This window comes from Haliotis rufescens, unplaced genomic scaffold (genome assembly GCF_023055435.1).
Source record: "Haliotis rufescens isolate VD_foot unplaced genomic scaffold, xgHalRufe1.0.p SCAF_13, whole genome shotgun sequence".
NCBI lineage: Eukaryota > Metazoa > Mollusca > Gastropoda > Lepetellida > Haliotidae > Haliotis > Haliotis rufescens.
This window is the reverse complement of record NW_025963813.1, coordinates 8,176,480-8,197,407: the sequence shown is the minus strand read 5'-3', so window position 1 is coordinate 8,197,407 and position 20,928 is coordinate 8,176,480. Positions and strand designations below refer to the sequence as shown.

The 20,928-nt window shown below is 39.0% G+C and overlaps 1 protein-coding gene across 13 annotated transcripts in view; it reads left to right on the top strand.

Moving 5' to 3' along the window:
* Window positions 1-20,928, top strand: part of LOC124149284 (D-glucuronyl C5-epimerase-like) — a 349,514-nt gene that overhangs the window by 286,303 nt on the left and 42,283 nt on the right. Inside the window, exon 1 of one of the 13 annotated variants that reach the window (XM_046520769.2) lies at window positions 12,551-12,670. The exons of the other annotated variants lie outside the window; for them this stretch is intronic. The gene's annotated coding sequence lies outside the window, so the exon portion shown is untranslated. Of the gene's footprint in view, window positions 1-12,550; window positions 12,671-20,928 lie in introns of those variants that run through there. 13 annotated transcript variants of the gene reach the window in all.

The window sequence follows — 20,928 nt, the reverse complement described above, 5'->3', positions numbered from 1 at the left end:
TTTAGAGCTGATAATTTGTGGACATAGATATGTGATAAATGATACCATCAGAAGATATGCTTCTTGATAATATGTGTATCATTGTACAGATTATTGAGATGTTGATGCATTGGTATCACAAATTACTTATTTAACCTCATAAAATTCCACAGTTATTGAAAAGTCTGAATTTGCCAACAAAATCTAAATTAGGACTTTTGTTTGTTTGATGGGATGAGGGAAGTCTAGTGGTTAGTGTGTTTGCTCATCATATAGAAAAGATTGGGGTTTAATTCCTGGTACAGTGCAGTGATTGAAATTATTTCAGAGTGTCCTTATTGCTTAGATAGTATTAAGCAATAATCACTCACTCACTCCTTGTATAAGCCTGATGTTTGAAGTAGAGTGGGAGTGAGTTGGGTTTAACACCGCTTTTAACAGTATTACAGTTATATCGCTGCGTGTCGGCTTAATATGGCAGGAAAGCCTGAAGTAATACAGGTCTCAGGCGTTTACCACTTCGGTGAAACCCATGAGCACAGGTATGATGCTGACAAACCTAGAAACATAATCGGGGTGAACCAGGATTCGAACCCACAATGTTTGAAGTAGAAGATTTTAGGGTCACTTGACTCAAGTGTTACTGATTATGATCTATGGTTTACACAATGTAACAACAACATACTGTAAGTATGTGATATACAGTATATTACACATGGACGGATACCACTCTTACGATGTGACAAAGGATGCAGGGAGTAACTGGATATAAATAGTGATTAGTGACTGAGGGATGTCATTGTGTGTCTATTCATTAGCAGAGTTTCTGGTTGTTTTGAACAGATGTTTATACAACTTTTTATCATCTTCTTACACAATTCAAATGATAATGATTATCATGTAGTAAACGGTCCAGTGGTTCTTAAATACAGTCAGCTGTAACACAGGGATGTTATATTTTACTTCCAGTCCGGTAAGCTCAGCTATTTATAGTCCAATCTTAATAAAAATCTGACCGCCTCCATGGTCTTGTGGTAGAGCGTCCGCCCAGAGAGCGGAAGTTCCGGGTTTTGATCCCTGCCCGCGTCATACCAAAAGATGTTAAAAGATGGTATTTGTTGTTACTCTGTCTGGCGTTCTGCATTAAGGGGCTAAAACAAGGACTGGTCGGTTCGGAGTCAGTATACTGTGTCTGAGTGGGGTATTCATGTTAAACTGCGCCATGGTATCTCAGTGAGCTAGCACTATAAATCGGCATCAGTCCGGACTAAAACAAGCAGCCACACACACACACATGCATGCACGTCGCTATATAAGTGCAATAATCTTAATTATTGACTTAATTTTTTATGCAGGTTTTTATAAGTCGATTAATAGTAGTTCATCAAATATTGTTAGATTTTGTATTGAGTTTTGAACACAAGTAGCTCTGTTCTGGTCATGGATGACAGTTTCTATATTTACACTTGACATCTTACTGCAAGTACTGGATAAACTGCTACTGTCAGTAAATATACTGTATGTGCTTCAGTGAATGACAAAGGTAGCCCAGTGGAGCTGAGTTGCCTCCCTTTACTACCAGTATCCGCGAGTTTTTATCCAGATTCTGATCCATAGTTTTGCGGCATCATTTGATACTGAGGGAGTCATGGTGATTCTACATTCCTACAACCTCAGTCACAATGTTCTGCCACATTAGGCAGACATGCAGTGATGTCATTGAAATCGTAAAAAGCTTCTCGCCTAATTTGACAAGATTCTGAGCGAAATCCTCCTCCCACAATGCCCCTATGTTATGCAGTTGAATAACTGATGAATACTTTCCTCAAACCAGCTCATTCCCTTGAGTTGAGCTAATAATTGAAGGTGAAAACGAAGTGTTATTTTATTGCAGTGGAACAAGGAGAGGTTCTTGTTCCTTGAGGCAAGATAATCCCTGTAAATGATCAACCCTCTGGTCATGCACACATCAACAAAATGTCTACTTTCTTATATAATGTATGCAGACATTCAGCTGTTGCGTCATCTGTAAATGATGACGAACCTCATTGCTCCAAGGGACAGCATTTTAATCTTCAAACAGAATAAGTGCTGTAAAATAATCACAAATTTGAATGCAGTTTGACGCCCTTGGTTGCTGTAAGGCTCCATCGTGTGTGCGGGGGCAGCTGAGCGTGGAGTCATCCCACAGCTGACAACTTGATGTGGCAGCTTGCTTGCAGGGAGAAACCTCTTTAGTCAAGTTGACAAGGTGTTTGAGCAGTGACTGCATGGTTTGAATCCCAGCATGAGTTCGAAAATGTCATGATGGCTTCGTGTGCAAGCTGGGTCATGGTGTCCAACTCCCCCCTACCTCCTCCCTGTTCATTTATCCCAGGGGGACGAGAGGGAAGCAAGTGTGATTGAGTAGGCCAGACATTGTGATAGATCTACCAACTCACCCGTCTCACATCTGGTCCTGTTGGAGCGGCAGACGAAGATAACCATTCTCCTTGCGCAATTTGCGTGAAATATGGCGGCTTTCTCTCTGTAGTATTTATTTTATTGGCTAAAAATATGATAATTCCATTGTAAGTTTTGTGAATCTCTTTCCATGTCTGTTGCAGTATGGTTGCTATCTTGATAAATGGTTGCATATTTGGTTAGTTTGGTTTTTATGATGTCTCTGGTGCCGTTTCCTTGCTTAATTTTGTTAAATATGTTGGATATGTGTTTTTTGGCCAATTTTGTAAGAAAAAAACTTTCATTGTGATGTTGGTAGGCTGACTATACGAACCCATTCACCCACAAAGTATTGTTGCTGCAAGTGTTTTGTTGTGTGCGATGATCTGCCAAATTGCTTGGGTGGCAGTGATTGACTGTTGACATGTCTTACTTATGTGGGGAAAGAAATCCCTTCTATCAGGACTTCTGTCTCAAGGAAGTTCTGATTGGCTGTTTATGATAAAGGTTTTAAAAACCAAGATTTCCAATTACCTGACAAAGCTAGCACAACTGTGAAATAATGCTTGATTAATTGTTTCTGCAACCACTTTTTGTTGAGTAATGTGCATCTGTTTAACCGCTGTATCGGACATGTAGGGGATGTTTTGTTGTTCAATCAGATAGGATACTTTTTTAATTACTTCAATCACAGACTTATTCCTGTGGGACCCCATGCCTGAATGAAGAAATTTATAAAGGCTTTTAGAACAGTTGTGATCAATGATTATGTTTTATTGGTTTGGCAAGACATATTGCAAACTATCACAATTGACTTCACACCCTTTTTCTATTTTAGTGTTTAGTTCACTCGGAATAGATTGTTTGTTAGTTTACTGGAGAAAGGAACACAGGGCCCTGTCGTCCTACAGTTGCGTCCCTTGGCTATGCCAGGATCAAGTGCATATGTTTTCAAATGCCATATTCGCCCCAAATAATGATCTCTGGTAATATATTTTTTTTAAAAGCCACTTAAAACCTCACAACATAACAATGAATATTACAAATCTCTCATTAAAATAAAAATTCAAGATACAGACAAGGTCCCAGTCTCTGAAATTTGCCTGGTGCACGGATAGCCCAGATGTCTACGGTGCCACAGTTTGCTGTGCCGAGTTGGTTTATCCCTTGGGCACACCAGAAACCTTTGATTGTGGGTTTGAATCCCAGCTCGCCCCGATTGTATTTCTTCAAAAAAAGGTGATAGCCAGGGGTTCTGTGGGGTCCTCGCTCATTCTGAACAGTTATTGTTCAAGCATATTTAACAATTATATCTTTAACACTTTATAATACTTTAAGTACATGCTGTCATTATCTTGTGTGAAAATGGCTGACTGTAGTTTTTGAAGGTCACTCACTCACTCACTCACTCACTCACTCACTCACGACCCAAATCGTATTCAACAATGCATTATCACCAAATAATCACAAAAAACTAGCAAACTGTCACATTTTATGATTTTTGAAGCCTTTAGAGCTAAATTTGACCATCAGCTTAAAATCCTGCCAAATAGTTTAATATGTTGGGGAATAAAATATGGCAAGGACTCTGACAAACAAATAATCATTTTGTTGTAGCCTTCAAATGACTGTTGAATATTTGCTGAAGCATAACTTTGACTATATCAAATATAATTCAAAAGAATTGCAGATGGTAGAAAGCTTTTATGCTCCCAGCCTATTCAAATCTGAACAGACGTTTTCCAAGTATTGAACGTTGAATAAACATTTTATATTGCCTATTAGAATCACCCCAAAGTTCATTCTAAAACCCTTGAAAACTCAACATTACATGTATATTTGCTCACTGCGATGAGCGTAAGGAAAACATCATTTGTTTTTAACAATAACGTGAACTTGAAAACTTATGCCTGTTGACATTTAACTACATAAACATCTTTACGACGTGAGTTGTGTTGATCGTTGCTGTAAATTAGGTTGCAAGGACGCAGATGGTGTCATTAAAGACACTTTTCAAAATCATTCCTGAGTAAATAGAAAGTTGATGGTGTTTAAGCTGCTTTTGAAGTCATCATGTGCAGACTAAACAGCTAAATGGTAGTTTGATGGTCTACACGTTCATGTTCAGATCACATTTTGCAGATACTACTTGAGTGAGACTTATTGTGACTTGTAGCCATCATATAATGTCTTGGAATACATTATAATTTTGTTTTGATTGGACTATGCATAGACTCGTTAGTACAGCCAAAATGTAACTCCATAATACCAGCCTAGTTCGGCAAGGGTGGAAACTGGACTTTTATAGTCAGTTAACTCACTTGCCTCGGGGGGGCAGTCGGGTAGCCTAGTGGTTAAAGCGTTCGCTCGTCACGCCGAAGGCCCGGGTTCGATTCCCGACATGGGTACAATGTGTGAAGCCCATTTCTGGTGTCCCCCGCCGTGATATTGCTGGAATATTGCTAAAAGCGGCGTAAAACCATACTCACTCACTCACTCACTTGCCTCGGGAAGCTGCACCACCCCAGATATGCTGAAGATATCCAGCAATCAGTCACATTCAGACCCAGCTAGACACTCCCTATCACTATTAAGAGTTGAGTAACATACAGAGGATGTGATAACATGGTCATATCTACTGGGACATTTGTAATATAACAACCTATTAATATATACTTGTTGGTTGTGGCTAATAATACCACTGGGCAATATTATGTAATTAGCATATGATATAATTGTATTCATGAGTCAATGGTGGAAATCGTGTCAGGAAATTAGTTCGGTTCAAGTCTGTAACAGCCAATGATTGTTGAGCATCATAAATAAACTGGATCTGTGCCAAGATAACCTGGCTGTGACATGTGGGACCAGTCTCCCTGCGCCAACACTGTTGTCATTTGTCGGTTTATGCCACACACCACCATCAGAAAATATTCAAAATATGGGATTATTTTTTTGTCTTAATCCTGATTGATTATAAAGTAAAAAGAGGTGAGGTGAAATTGGGTTTAACGTCATGTCCAAGATTATTTCACTTATATAGCGACATGCATGTACATGTGCGTGTTTGTGTGGCTGCTTGTACTAGTCCAGACTGATGCCGATTTATAGTTCTAGCACACTGAGATACCATGCCATAGTTTTAACATGAATACCCCACTCAGACACAGTATACTCACTCCGAGCCGACCAGTCCTTGTTTTAGCCCCTTAATGCCGAGCGCCAGACAGGGTAACAACAAGTACCATCTTTTAACGTCATTTGGTATGACGTGGCCGGGGAACGAACCCCAGACCTTCCACTCTCTGGCAAACGCTCTACCACTAGACCACAGAGGCGGTCATAAAGTAAAAAGATAAAACTACAAATGTTTGTATTAATATAAGAAGCGTGTGACTGTTTACTTTCCATATAAGATTGATCAAATGCATTGTATAAAGTCCGTGGTCACTGTAATTTTCTCCGGAAGTAATCAGAATTTGCATTGTCTTGCCATTTTACCACTAGCCAAAACAATATTATGCCAAATACAAAATTATGAAAGTTAAGCTACACAAGTGTATTTTTGTTTTAACCGACCCAAGCTAATGGATTAGCTGTAAACCATTAAAGATGAAAAATATGGCCCTAATTGCCTCCAGGAGTTGTCAGCAGTAGTTAATTAGTGCGGCTGTCTAATAATATCCTGTCAGACTTTAACGAGCAGACTACTCCCACATGTCATGAGCTGTGCATGTCAAGGTAGGAGCTCTATTTCATGAAATAGCCGTAGTAACACTTGACATGAGGTATGAGACCCATCCAGTGACATAGATCTAGTTCTGTCTCACCTGTCTTTAACAGCATGGCATAGCTGTTATCGTTAGTTGTGTTCAGCCCTGGTGATTGAAGTGGACATACCAGATAGGGAGGCATGTTCATATGTGTTGGTAAGGGTCTGTAAGTTAATAATATTTTATCATGGTATTTTTTATTTCTTTTGGTTTCCTATCTAAATGTTATCTTGATTCTAGCCTCCCATGTTGCCTGTTCTGGGGTATGTGGGCAGCCCACAGCTGGGGTCAGGGGCCAGGGGCCAGGATGTAGAATATCTGTACTGTGGTAGGGTCAAATTTGTTAGAGGGCCAGGTAAATGATGTGATTGAGTTAATTTGATCTTTCGATGTCCAAGTTGTATCATAAAAACGGCAAAAATAGACTTCTACAGTACAGACACTTCCTATTGCAGGCAGGGTGGTGGGGTAGCCTAGTGGGTAAAGCATTCGCTCATCATGCCGAAGACCTGGGTTCGATTTCCCCACATGGGTATAATGTGTGAAACATATTTCTGGTGCCCCCCTGTGATATTGCTGGAATATTGCTAAAAGAGGCGTAAAACCAAACTCACTCACTCACTCACTCACTCACTCACTCACTCACTCACTCACTCACTCACTCACTCACTCACTTGCAGGCAAACATTAACATATGACATGATATGGATCGATGCTCATGATGTCAATCACTGGATTGTCTGGTCCAGACACGATTATTTACAGACCGTCGTCATATAGCTGGAATATTGCTGAGTGCTGCGTTAAACAACAAGCCAACCAACCAAATTCTAGGATTTTGAGCACCATACTCGCTCGTGGGTTTCACCAAAGTGGTGAATGTCTAAGACCTGCATCACTTCGGGCTTTCCTCCCATTAAGCTGAAGCTCTATGATATATTTGGAATACTGTTCAAAGGGGTGTTAAACCAAACTCCTCACTCACTGAAGATGGTATGTGTAGTCGATTGCCAGTGTTGAGATGATTCATGAGATGTTCTGTCCGGGTCCTTTCAACTGAGCAAGCTTCACTTCCGTCCCAGACTGCTCTTCCCAGCACCTCACCTCGTACACGTCAGGATGCGCTTTTGAAGTGTATTTTGAAGTGTTAACCTTCCTGTGCTGTGTCTGTTGTTACTGAATGTGGGACAGCAAGCCGTCAGGTCCGTCTTGGTGACAACGCAGGTTTTAAATCTCGTCTTCATAGATACGATGAATTGGCGCGGTGTTGGTCTTGGCTCTGTAAACCAAGGTAGACTGTAAACCAGCTTTGCCTTGAACGCATCGACCTCAGTCACGAAGGGAACTAACTGGTGGTTGTGACCTCTGTCAGTGACTTGACCTCAGGTATCTGAAGTGACGGCAGTAACCTCACACCCAGCTTTGTCACAGCACCATGAAGAAACTTCACACTACTTCTTATTCCATGATACTTGTACTTGTGATAAGTTGATGAAGATGCTCCCTTAGACTAAAATCTAGTCTCTGAAATGAACATATCGTACATAAAAAAACAGTTGTTCAGTTATCTTAATAAAAATATAATAAAAAGGAGCCCAGTGACTCTCTTCATTTTCAGATACTTCAGTGATCTAGACTTGCCAAACATTATAGACTTGCATGGGCTGTATTTGATATATATTTGTATCAGGGTCTGTAAGACAGACTAATGCTCCCTCTTGCCAACTCAATGAAGGCAGCACGTACCTGGGCAGTTGTACTCGAGGAAATACATTATGACAGATGTCTGTGCCATTTATACCTAATTAAACATCATCTTAAATTATTTGCTAGTCTGTCTTACAGACCCTGATACAAATATATCAACTACAGCCCATGCAAGTCTATAATGTTTGGCAAGTCTAGATTACTGCAGTATGAAGAGAATCACTGGGCTCCCTTTTTATTATACTTTTATTAAGATAACTGAACAACTGTTTTTTCTGTATGATATGTTCATTTCAGAGACTATATTATTTGCCACAATGTTTTGATATTGTTTGTGAGTGAACAAAACATTGCTCTTTCCTTGTGTGTAACAATCATCACATATTAATGGTACACGTGTGGAACTTTAGACAAAGCAGCTTAAAGTTTACTTACAAAACTTGCTTTTTACTTACCCATTTGTTCTGCATTTATTTCTAAGATCAACTCAGTTAAGTCACAAATTGATTATTAAGAGGTTTACTACCAAAATATATCTAAAACAATAAACCTTTACAAGCTCTTTACTCTTTTATTTTAACTTCCTACTGTCATACATGTCTACTATTGCAAAAGTTGTCCGTCAAAAGGTCTTACTTGCGTTGGTTATTAAAAACATGTGGATGTCAGGTTCATAGCTGTTACTCGATGTAGCGGTTGTACTGTTTTCATTTTTTAATTGATGGCCCGGTCTGACACCCAGCTTGCTCCTCATGCAGTTCTGATGCAGAGAGAATGGCATGCCTTGGCATGTTCAAAAAGTCGGAATCCAGTTGCAAAATGGAAATTTGAGTTGCAAAAGTTGGATCTTAACAGTGCTTAAATAAATGTGTTAGGAGCAGGCCATGAGAAACAAGCCTTCGGTGTAATACATTTGTGTTGCTTCTTGTAAGATGTAGTTTGGATCCGTAACACTTAAAGAGGGTATGGTTATACAGGGCTACATGACACAGGAATATTTGTAATGTATTTGCTGAAATAAAAACGAAAAAAGCTCCCTGGGCTTAAAACCATGCACAGAAAGTAAAATTTTGTCAGATCAAGTTACGGAAAGATACTTTATATTTGAAACATTGATAAAGGGTGATTGACAACTCTCTTTCTATTTCCTGTTAGTGTAATGCTGTAATCCTTATTGATGTTCTTGATGACCCAGAAATAGTAATTGCATTGACGTATGTTTGCCTTTGCTCCTACGCGTTACTAGTGATTCATTAAACGATGACGAAGTTTATGTCAAGTCATGGCATGTATGACAGATATATAAAAAAAATACCTAATTTCACAACTATGGTTCACAATCTCATTAAAATCAGATGTTAGTTCTTGCGATCGCTGAACAAAGATCTGAGGACATCCCATTACGGGTCATGTCAGAATGGCCTTTCACGAACTTTGTCCGACCACTGAAAGGGCTAACAAGAAGCCGACATCAATTAGAAAGTAGCTTTCTCGAACTTTATGGCACCCTTTTCAACCTGGCGACTTCCATTTCAGACTACGCTTGAAAAATATGTTGACACAGTTCTTGATTAAAATTTTGAAAACTGAACAAACGAACATTCCGGAATGTCTAATATATGGTTGGGATTGTATGGCAGTGCTTCCCACGTACTGTGCAACACCTCTTCTGTACAATTGTTTATCCCATAGAAGCTGGAGATAGACAATGATTTTGATGGAATCAGTCGAACAGGCCGTAACTGTCATTCGGAATACCCCGTGTTAACGTTTTCTAGGTTGCATTTATTAGAAAACACATTCGGACTGTCACTTACATGATCTGGTAAGCGATGCTTTGATTGGTCGGATGAAAGGTCGTTTTGACGTGACCCGTAATGGGATGTCCTCAGATCTTTGTTTAGCGGCAGCGAGAACTTAGATCTGATTTGAATGCGATTGCTATGGTTCATTTCAAGGCATTAGTTGGTCAGTGTTACATAATACAATGGTGAGTTGGTACGATCTGTTAATTAGTTGACACATGATTTTTACCAGATTAAATTGAACTATTTTGAATTGAATGTAGAATAATATTACCAGTGTTTTGAAATGCATCGTAAATATTGAACAAGTGTGAAAAAGAAATGCCGTTTTTATGGCTAACCCCCATTTGGTTATCCAATATTCCCCCCAAAACTATTTAACATCAGGTTCTATATCTTTCTCCATTGATACTACCCTTTTAATTTTCCTCAACTTCAAAACATCAACGTCAGAATTATCAGTCTCGCATATCTGTCCAAAAATAGCAAAATAGTGAAAATTATTTGAATGGATCACTGAAGACACCATCAATGTAAACAATCAAGTCTGGACCAGACAATCAAGTGATTGATATTATGAGCACCATATACCTACTTTTTAGAGGTCACTGACACATATTGTTTTTTGGGTGAAGTTGTATTTTGTGGAGAAAAATACTGTTTTGCTTTTGGCCCCAAAATTTGTAAAGTGTGTGAAACACAAAATTGTCACCATTTCATTGTAACATTCATCTCACTGAATTTCGCCAGCTGAGGTATATGGCATACATGTGTCTTGAATTTGTCTGCCTGCATGTTGTGTGTCTGCTGACATTGCCAGTCTGTAGCGGGTCAAGTTCAGTTTATGTTGTATGAATTTTAGAATTACTTTTGAATGTGAAATACATATGTTGGATATATCCTAGTCTATTATAAGAAATGAACGTTGATGCTTATGAATTCCATATATATAGGGGCGAACACCTAGTGGCCTAGTGGTTAAAGCGTTTGCTCGTAGCACCGAAGACCCGGATTCGATTCAATTTCACACATGGGTACAATGTGTGAAGCCCACTTCTGGTGTCCCCCGCCGTGATATTGCTGGAATATTGCTAAAATTGGTGTAAACCCAGACTCACTCACCATATATATATATATATATGTGTGTGTGTGTGTACATCTTTGATATTGAACTTCATTTGTATATTTAAGTCTTGATTATCAGATTTTAAAAAGTAATTTTGTATTTCGTTTTAGAAAATGCATTACCTAGAATTATCATGATTGGCAAAAGTGGTGTTTAAAAAAAGCATGGTTTTGCTGTTTACCACACACAAAAGTGTTAATAACATTTGTAAATCTTTAAAGTTAATACACCGTAGAAACTTTAACATGAAACCAGTTTATTTATTTTTAACCTGAAAATTCAAAACAATTGCCCACTGGATAAAAAATATGCTCAAATTATGTAAATTGCATGAATATTTAACAGGAAATCAGCAGTATGTGTTGAAAGATAAATTGATGTGAACCATGCTTCATTGATCGGTACAGCTCGCTGTGAATAATGGATGTGAGAAAGGGGAAATGTATACTTGAATTACAGGTGTTTGTGAGGGGGGAGGGTGGCTGTCACTCACCCGCCAGCTCTGTGGTTTCAAGGGGGGTGGGGGTGGGGGGAGGGTGGCTGTCACTCACCCGCCAGCTCTGTGGTTTCAAGGGGTGGGGGTGGGGGGGTGGTGGGTGGTTGTCACTCACCCGCCAGCTCTGTGGTTTCAAGGGGGGTGGGGGTTTGAGAGGCAGCCGAGCTCGCTAGTGTGTATAGTGGTTTGAAAAGGAAGGGGGATAGCCCCTGCTCCCAGTGCATATGCGAGAGTATGTGACTGTGTCAAGTTTTCAGGAGCGGGATCACAGGGAGGCTGAGTTGGTGCTAGCTGTGCATTTTTGTGTCCGCTTTTTTCAAATAAGTAAAACTTATGAAATTTACAATATCATTACTCCAAATTCAAATAAGGTTCCTTCTGTTATGTATGATTGTCCCCTTAAACTGGGGGGTATCAGCCATTTTGTGATGTTATATCATCCCCTTAAATTGGCTTGTGTCAGCCATTTTGTGATGTTATATCATCCCCTTAAATTGGCTTGTATCAGCCATTTTGTGATGTTATATCATCCCCTTAAATTGGCTTGTGTCAGCATTTTGTGATGTTATATCATCCCCTTAAATTGGCTTGTATCAGCCATTTTGTGATGTTATATCATCCCCTTAAATTGGCTTGTGTCAGCATTTTGTGATGTTATATCATCCCCTTAAATTGGCTTGTATCAGCCATTTTGTGATGTTATATCATCCCCTTAAATTGGCTTGTATCAGCCATTTTGTGATGTTATATCATCCCCTTAAATTGGCTTGTGTCAGCATTTTGAGATGTTACATCGTCCCCTTAAATTGGCTTGTGTCGTCCCCTTAATTGGGTGGTATGAGCCGTTTTGTGATGTTATATCGTCTTTTTAAAGTCGGTGGTATCAGCCATTTTGTGATGTTATTTCGTCCCCTTAAAGCGGTTGGTATCGTCACTTTCATGATGTTATATATTTATAACATCCCCTTACCCTGTGATGTTATACCTTCTCCTATGACGTTATGTCCTGCCTTTAAAGACACTTAATCGTGCCCTTTAATGATGCTATATCATTACAATCTACCCTCCCCTTTCATGGTGTTGTTCCGTCCCCTTTCGTATCTTCTCCAATAATAATGTTGTATCATCTATTGTCGACAGTGACACATTGATTGACATACTGATATGCTATCAACACTCAAAGTCGCTGCATGATGTGTTGTGTTAGCATGAGTCATGCTCTGCCCCACTGCAGGAATTGCACTGATATTGATGAGCTTAGAGAGGACGTTTACAACAGGTAGGATTATATAAGGTTGCAGGAGATGTGTGCACACCTGTCCACAGTCTGCCTCTACAGTAGGTAAGGGAGAATGTATTCAGCTTTGTGATAATGTTTTTGTTCTCTTCAGCTTTTTAGCAGGCTTGGAAGGTTGTATAAATTTGTAACTGTTCTTGTATGCATTGATTTTTGATAGGTATTTCTACTTGGTCTGTTTAACAAGATTAGAATGAATGTATAGAGCTGTTAACATTGCATTGTCATTTTTTTAAACTGTTTTTGCTTTACAAGGTTCAAAACAAGGTATTTTATTGTAAGGCATTGGTACTTTCCTTGATTCGTATTGGCCTGATTGAAAGATATTACATGGATGTGGAAAGCATGGATATAAGCTGATTTAGACTGTATGTCTTGTGGAAATTACCACATGAAAAGTTTGAGAGAATATACCGAGATATCATTACATGGATGTGGAAAGCATGGATATAAAGCTGATTTAGACTGTATGTCTTGTGGAAAGTACCACATGAAAAGTATGAGAGAATATACCGAGATATCATTACATGGATGTGGAAAGCATGGATATAAGCTGATTTAGACTGTATGTCTTGTGGAAAGTACCACATGAAAAGTATGAGAGAATATACCGAGATATCATTACATGGATGTGGAAAGCATGGATATAAGCTGATTTAGACTGTATGTCTTGTGGAAAGTACCACATGAAAAATATGAGAGAATATACCGAGATATCATCACATGGATGTGGAAAGCATGGATATTAGCTGATTTAGACTGTATGTCTTGTGGAAAGTACCACATGAAAAGTATGAGAGAATATACCGAGATATCATTACATGGATGTGGAAAGCATGGATTTAAGCTGATTTAGACTGTATGTCTTGTGGAAAGTACCACGTGAAAGGTATGAGAAAATATACCGAGATATCATTACATGGATGTGGAAAGCATGGATATAAGCTGATTTAGACTGTATGTCTTGTGGAAAGTACCACATGAAAAATATGAGAGAATATACCGAGATATCATCACATGGATGTGGAAAGCATGGATATTAGCTGATTTAGACTGTATGTCTTGTGGAAAGTACCACATGAAAAGTATGAGAGAATATACCGAGATATCATTACATGGATGTGGAAAGCATGGATATAAGCTGATTTAGACTGTATGTATTGTGGAAAGTACCACGTGAAAGGTATGAGAAAATATACCGAGATATCATTACATGGATGTGGAAAGCATGGATATAAGCTGATTTAGACTGTATGTATTGTGGAAAGTACCACGTGAAAAGTATGAGAGAATATGTCGAGATATCATCACATGGATGTGGAAAGCATGGATATAAGCTGATTTAGACTGTATGTATTGTGGAAAGTACCACGTGAAAAGTATGAGAGAATATACCGAGATATAATCACATGGATGTGGAAAGCATGGATATAAGCTGATTTAGACTGTATGTCTTGTGGAAAGTACCACATGAAAAGTATGAGAGAATATACCGAGATATCATTACATGGATGTGGAAAGCATGGATATAAGCTGATTTAGACTGTATGTATTGTGGAAAGTACCACGTGAAAAGTATGAGAGAATATACCGAGATATCATCACATGGATGTGGAAAGCATGGATATAAGCTGATTTAGACTGTATGTATTGTGGAAAGTACCACGTGAAAAGTATGAGAGAATATACCGAGATATCATCACATGGATGTGGAAAGCATGGATATAAGCTGATTTAGACTGTATGTCTTGTGGAAAGTACCACATGAAAAGTATGAGAGAATATGCCGAGATATCATCACATGGTTGTGGGAAGATTGGATATAAGCTGATTTAGACTGTATGTATTGTGGAAAGTACCACATGAAAAATATGAGAGAATATGTCGAGATATCATCACATGGATGTGGAAAGCATGGATATAAGCTGATTTAGACTGTATGTCTTGTGGAAAGTACCACATGAAAAGTATGAGAGAATATACCGAGATATCATTACATGGATGTGGAAAGCATGGATATAAAGCTGATTTAGTCTGTATGTCTTGTGGAAAGTACCACCTGAAGTCATTACATGGACCGATGCTTGCTTTCGTCAGGTAAGCTGGAAAGACCTGGAATTCACTGAATTGTAAGTGGTTCACGCTGAACTGCACATTTAAACATTTTGTGAACCTTTTATGAGTTAGTACATTTCAATCCACTGAAATATTCAGATTTATTCTATACACCATCACTTTCACTACGTTAGATTCTATTTTCTATCATTTTAAAAGAAGTAGATTTATAACAGTTTGGATGCACTGACATTATGTTGGTAGACTCGACATAAAGGTGGTATTTCATGCATGACATTCATTATAATCCCATTGCCAGAAACACACAGTCTTGGTTGACTATGAAAAAGTGCATTTGAAAGCATTTCTCATCCTTTTAGTAAAGTTTTGATGAGATTCTGTCATTTCGTTTGACTTACATGGTGTATTTGTCTTGTTAAGCGTACATAAACAATGTGGGTGAACAGCAAAAGATGCTTACTTTTTGTTATTCCAGACTTGATATCTTTATGTTTGACATTTGGTTTGTAACCAGAAGATCTAAAGAGAATGCATGCTTACAACCTGCGTCAATAGTTGTCATAGTGACCAACTTTACAAGCCTTGAGAGACGGTGGGGTAGCCTAGTGGTCAAAGCGTTCGCTCGTCATGCCGAAAACCCTAGTTCGATTCCCCGCATGGGTACAATGTGTGAAGCCCATTTCTGGTGTCCCCGATCATGATATTGCTCGAATATTGCTAAAAATGGCATAAAACCATACTCACTCACTCACACAAGCCGTGAGTGAGTGAGTTTGGTTTAACGCTGCTTTGAACAGTATTCCAGACATATCACAATATGTCTGCTTGATCCGGGATGAAACCCTGAAGTGATGTAGGTCAGATGTTAACACTTTGGTGAAACTCATGACCACACGTATGATCCTAACAACATAACAGGATGAAACATTTATTCAAACTCACGATCATAGGTGTTCAGAGTGCCCAATGGATGAACTTGACACAGTGAAATGCAGCGTCTAAGATGACTGGGCCATCTGCACCCTCTTTATAAGCTTATCAAAATACAAGGATGTTGACTCACACTTCTTCTCATTTAATTACTTTTGTGATGGCTGAGGATGGGTTTATTGTACTACAACATTCAAAGCCTCAGTAAAAATTTCAAAAGTTCTATGGTAGACATGTGGGGAAAAGGTTCTATGGTAGACATGTGGAGAAAAAGTTCTATGGTAGACATGTGGAGAAAACGTTCTATGGTAGACATGTGGAGAAAAAGTTCTATGGTAGACATGTGGAGAAAACGTTCTATGGTAGACATGTGGAGGACATTTCCAAATTTTATGTATCAGTGACAAAAATGATGTCTGATGCAATTCCCTATTTTGACTTGAACCATATGTTCCTATGGGTTTTTTTCAGGAGAACAATTGACTTGCTTTTGCATGTGTTTGTCTAGTCTGTCATACAGACCCTGAAACAAATATATCCAATACACCCCATGCAGGTCTATAATGTTTGGCAAGTCTACATTACTGCAGTGTCAAGGAACGTCTGTGGGCTCCTTTTTATGTTATTTTTATTAAGATGATTTAAAAACTGTTCTTTTTTGTGTGTAAGATGTGTTCAGTTCAGAGACTAGATGTAAGTCTCGTGTTTGTCGTGTGTACCTTTTCACAACCACCTGTTGACCGCCTCCATGGTCTAGTGCTAGAGCGTCCGCCCGAGAGCGGAAGGTCCGGAGTTCGATCCCCGGCCGCGTCATACCAAAAGACATTAAAAGATAGCACTTGTTGTTACCCTGTCTGGCGCTCGGCATTAAGGGGCTAAAACAAGGTCTGGTTGGCTCGGAGTCAGTATACTGTGTCTGAGTGAGGTATTCATGTTAAACTGCGGTATGGTATCTCAGTGAGCTAGCACTATAAATCGGCATCAGTCCGGACTAGTACAAGCAGCCACACAAACACACACATGTACATGCACGTTTATATAAGTGCAATAATCTTGGACGCGACGTTAAACCCAATGTCACCTCACCTCACCTCACCTCACCTCACCTCACCTCACCTCACAAACACCTGGTGTCATCATTTTGTGTGACCTAACGGTGTGTCCTGCCCAGACTCTGCAACTAACCCTGGCGATTAATGGGATATTTGTATGTGTTGTGAGACATGGCTAGCTAGAAGAGCATTAGGTTGTAGTTTCTCACAGCAACACTCAAAAATTCAAACAGACAGTTGGCATGCAGTAGATCTGTTGTGAAGAAAAAAGTCTTTTTGTTGAAAAAAAAAGAAAAAGAAAAAAAGAGTATTTCATACCTTTCTTAGTCACTGTGACCGAATGAAAGTCTGGGAACAGTGAAAGTTTCTTTCCATCCCCTAGCAACAGGCATGCAACAGACATGTACGTCTCCTAGCAACAGTGTACAAACAGTAATGATTTATTGATACTGAAATGCATTCTTGGCATAATTATTTTTGTAAATATGTTGGAAATATCTTGTAGAAACAGACACATGTAGATGAGGTTACCAGCAACATTTGTAAAATGTGCTCACTGATTGGAAAACATAACACATGATTAGTAATCTGCTTCCGATTGATCTGACAATGACTTGGTATTATGATACATGATAAGTGTCAGGACTGCAGCACAACGAATACATGCCTTTGAGTTATATTAGGTTTTTGTCTTTTGTGGATGAATCATTACACTGAGATGGAACATATGTCCAATTTTCGATTTAGAAATACTAGCCCAGCATGACCCAATGATGTGCTGCAATTAGTTGTGTAGAGTTATGTCCCTTGTTATGTCAGGATCCTATTTTATTTAATCCTGATTTTGCCTGTTTATGACTTCACATCTACAACTTCACTTATAGGTTTCCTCCTACATTAGTTTGGAATACATTGGTGACATAACTGAATTCTGTTCAAAGAGGCATTAAAACCCAATTCACTCACTTACTCATTGACCCGTGAAGATCCGGGGTAGAAGAGGACTCCAACAACCCATGTTTGCCGTAAAAGGCTTCTTATGATGCTTGTCATTAGAAGCGACTAATGGGATTGGGTGGTCAGGCTCGCTGACTCTGTTGATGCATATTATCGGATCCCAATTGCGTGGATCGATGCTCATGATATCAATCACTGGATTGTCTGGTCCAGACTCGATTATTTACAGACCGCTGCCCTAGCTGGAATATTGCTGAGTGCGGCGTTAAACAACAAACAAACAAACAAACAAAGCTGAGTCCCATTGCAGGATCTCATCTGTCCAGGATATGTACAGGAACATATTCAGGATAAGGATCTGATCAGCCTCTTCAACTTTGAAAACACTCAGCAGATTAATGACAATATCAAGAACAAACACTCACTCATCATTTATAAATGATAGATAATTTTTATTATTGTTCTTCATGTAAATAGAAAATAACAAAATTAATGTACTTGATTTTTCAGAAAACTTTGAAAGTCTCTTATATTTTGACCTCTGTTTGCCATCATTCATGGTGTCATCAATCTTGATTTACAGCATGCCTGTTCACACACATGCAAGTGATTCGTTCATTATTCAATGTTTTTTCCTCAAATGTCTGTTCAGGATAAATCATAATGATTAAACTTGGCGCCATGGCACAGGCTCACAGTGTGTAAATCAAGGCAAAAGTGTTTAATTTTCAGCTTGTATTTTTAAAGAAAATGTGATTGTAGTCAAATTTATCTTTCCTGTCCAACTTAAGCCACATCATCTTGTCTTGCTGAGGCAAACTTGAATTAGTCCCACAAGTAATTAGTCAATTCTGACATTAACAGAGGAGCTGGTGTTAAGGATTTCTCCACAAATGTGTTAAGTAATTGTCCCAGCATTGGTAACACACAGGGCCTTCCAATTCATCCCTCATTGCAGATCACCTGTTGAGTCTCGGACCCAGGTTTAATGTGTTGATGTCATCCCCTTTTATCTGCCATCAGTCACCTTCGACCTCTGTCTTTCACCTTTAACCTCTCTGTCCACAATGCACAGGTGGCAACCACAAGGACTGCCATCTGTTTGGCCCAAGCATAAAATCAGGTACTCAGTTTAATCAAATTTTATGTATTTTGGTGGTTTTTTGTACCCTTTTTCATCTTTATCTTTAAGATTTCGACAGAAAGATCATCTTGTGGATGTTCCATTGATAGATATTTTCCCTCTTTCAAACAAGCTACCATGTTCAATTTCTCTTGAGGTTTTGTTCACCATGTGACACTGTATATCATGTAGGTATTCATTTAACTGGGAATATTGCAACACAACAACACAGGACTTTGTATCTAGGTAAACTATTAATTTCAATGGAATATGTTTTCTTCTTTCAAACTAGGTACCATGTTCTGGAACTATTGATACTAAGTTTTTATACATCATATGATGTTATGTATCCTGATTTTCCTATTTCAAACTACGCTACCATGTTCTGGAACTCTTGATTCTATGTTTTTATACATCATACGATGTTGTGTATCATGTAGATATTTATTTAATTGTTCCCCCCCCCCTGATTTTCCTCTTTCAAACTAGGTACCATGTTCTGGAATTCTTGATGCTATTGTTAATATACATCATAAGATGTTGTGTATTCATTAAATAAGTGCCTAGATCTTCCTATCATCCTTACACAACTCCTCTTCCATAGGAATAGTGATATTAATAAAGGTAAATATTTACATCCAAAGGCGACAGTTAAATAGGTCCTTATGATCCCACTTGAGACATTCACAAGAGTGCCATACATCCGTCAGGAGAAGTGATTGTGCCATATGCATCCATAAATTCCAACAACCATCTGTCTAATACTATTAACCATGCTGAAAGCAAATAGTCCTTCATCTCAAAGTACTTCAGCCCTGGAGGAGGTGCTGGTGTCGACCTCACTGTGACCTCATTTGTTCAGCCAATGAGGCGTGGGTGGGATACGAGCCCCATGTATGAATGAGAGATCTGATGGGTAATACAGGCCGATGATAACAATGCTTTGAAGAGGCGATATTAATGTAAACAGAGTGCAGACATGACAATAGTACGGTGGACTTTGGAGGCCATGGTTGAGATGCTAGGTGGAAAGGGCAGTATATATTTCACTTGGAAAGTACCTCCATTAGCATGTGTTGGAGATGACAGCTTCATACTATGTGGTGAGTACTGTAGGTCAGTGCTGAAATCTTGAGTGTCGGCCACATGGCAGTGGCATATTGTCTGGTTGGGATAGTTAACAATTGAATGTTATTTTTACATTTGCGGAATGTTTACTTTAGAAGATGTCATTTTCTTCCATATTTGAAACTACTATATTAAAATGAAATTTTGAAATTGTTCAGAAAATTCTGATGGATTCATGGTAATATCTAGAAATTTAAGCTTTCGAAGACTTTCCAGAGTTGGACATTAAAGTTACATATGGATCTTGTTATTGGGTTTCTGGTTCCTAGAATTCTATTCTCCACAGAGGGGACATGGGTGGCCCAGTCGTCTAAGGTGCCGCGATTCGCTGTGCAGAGTTGCGTCCCTTAGGCAAGCCAGAAACCTATGATTGTGGGTTCTAATCCTGATTCGCCCCGATTATGTTTCTAGGTTTGTCAGCACCATACCCGTGCTCGTGGGTTTCACCGAAGTGGTAAACGTCTGAGACCTGCATCACTTCGGGCTTTCCTCCCACACTAAGCTGACACGCCGCGATATGACTGGAATACTGTTAAAAGCGGCGTTAAACCCAACTCACTCACTCACTCACTCACTCACTCACTCACTCACTCACTCACTCACTCACTCACTCACTCACTCACTCACTCACTCACTCACTCACTCACCATGGTACCATGCGTGAACCCTCTGCTTGATATCCCCCTAAACTGTATGAATAAATGCTACAATGAGTGAAGCCCATTTCTGGTGTCCCTCACCATGATATTGCTGGAATATTGCTAAAAGCGGCATAAAACCATACTCGTTCACTGACTCACTGTATAAATAATGTCGTTTTGACCAAATATGTTTGACACATTATAACTTTATATTCATGACTCACTTGCGTATACATCAACTTGTTCTTGTCACGTTTTGGCTAAAATAATGCCGATGTGACATCAAATTTTAACTCACTCAATTTTTTGGCATATTGTAATTTGAATGGTCTAAAATGTCCTGAATTTTGAAATATGTCAATGTAATGCCTTATGTGCCTTTACAGCTTATTGTAA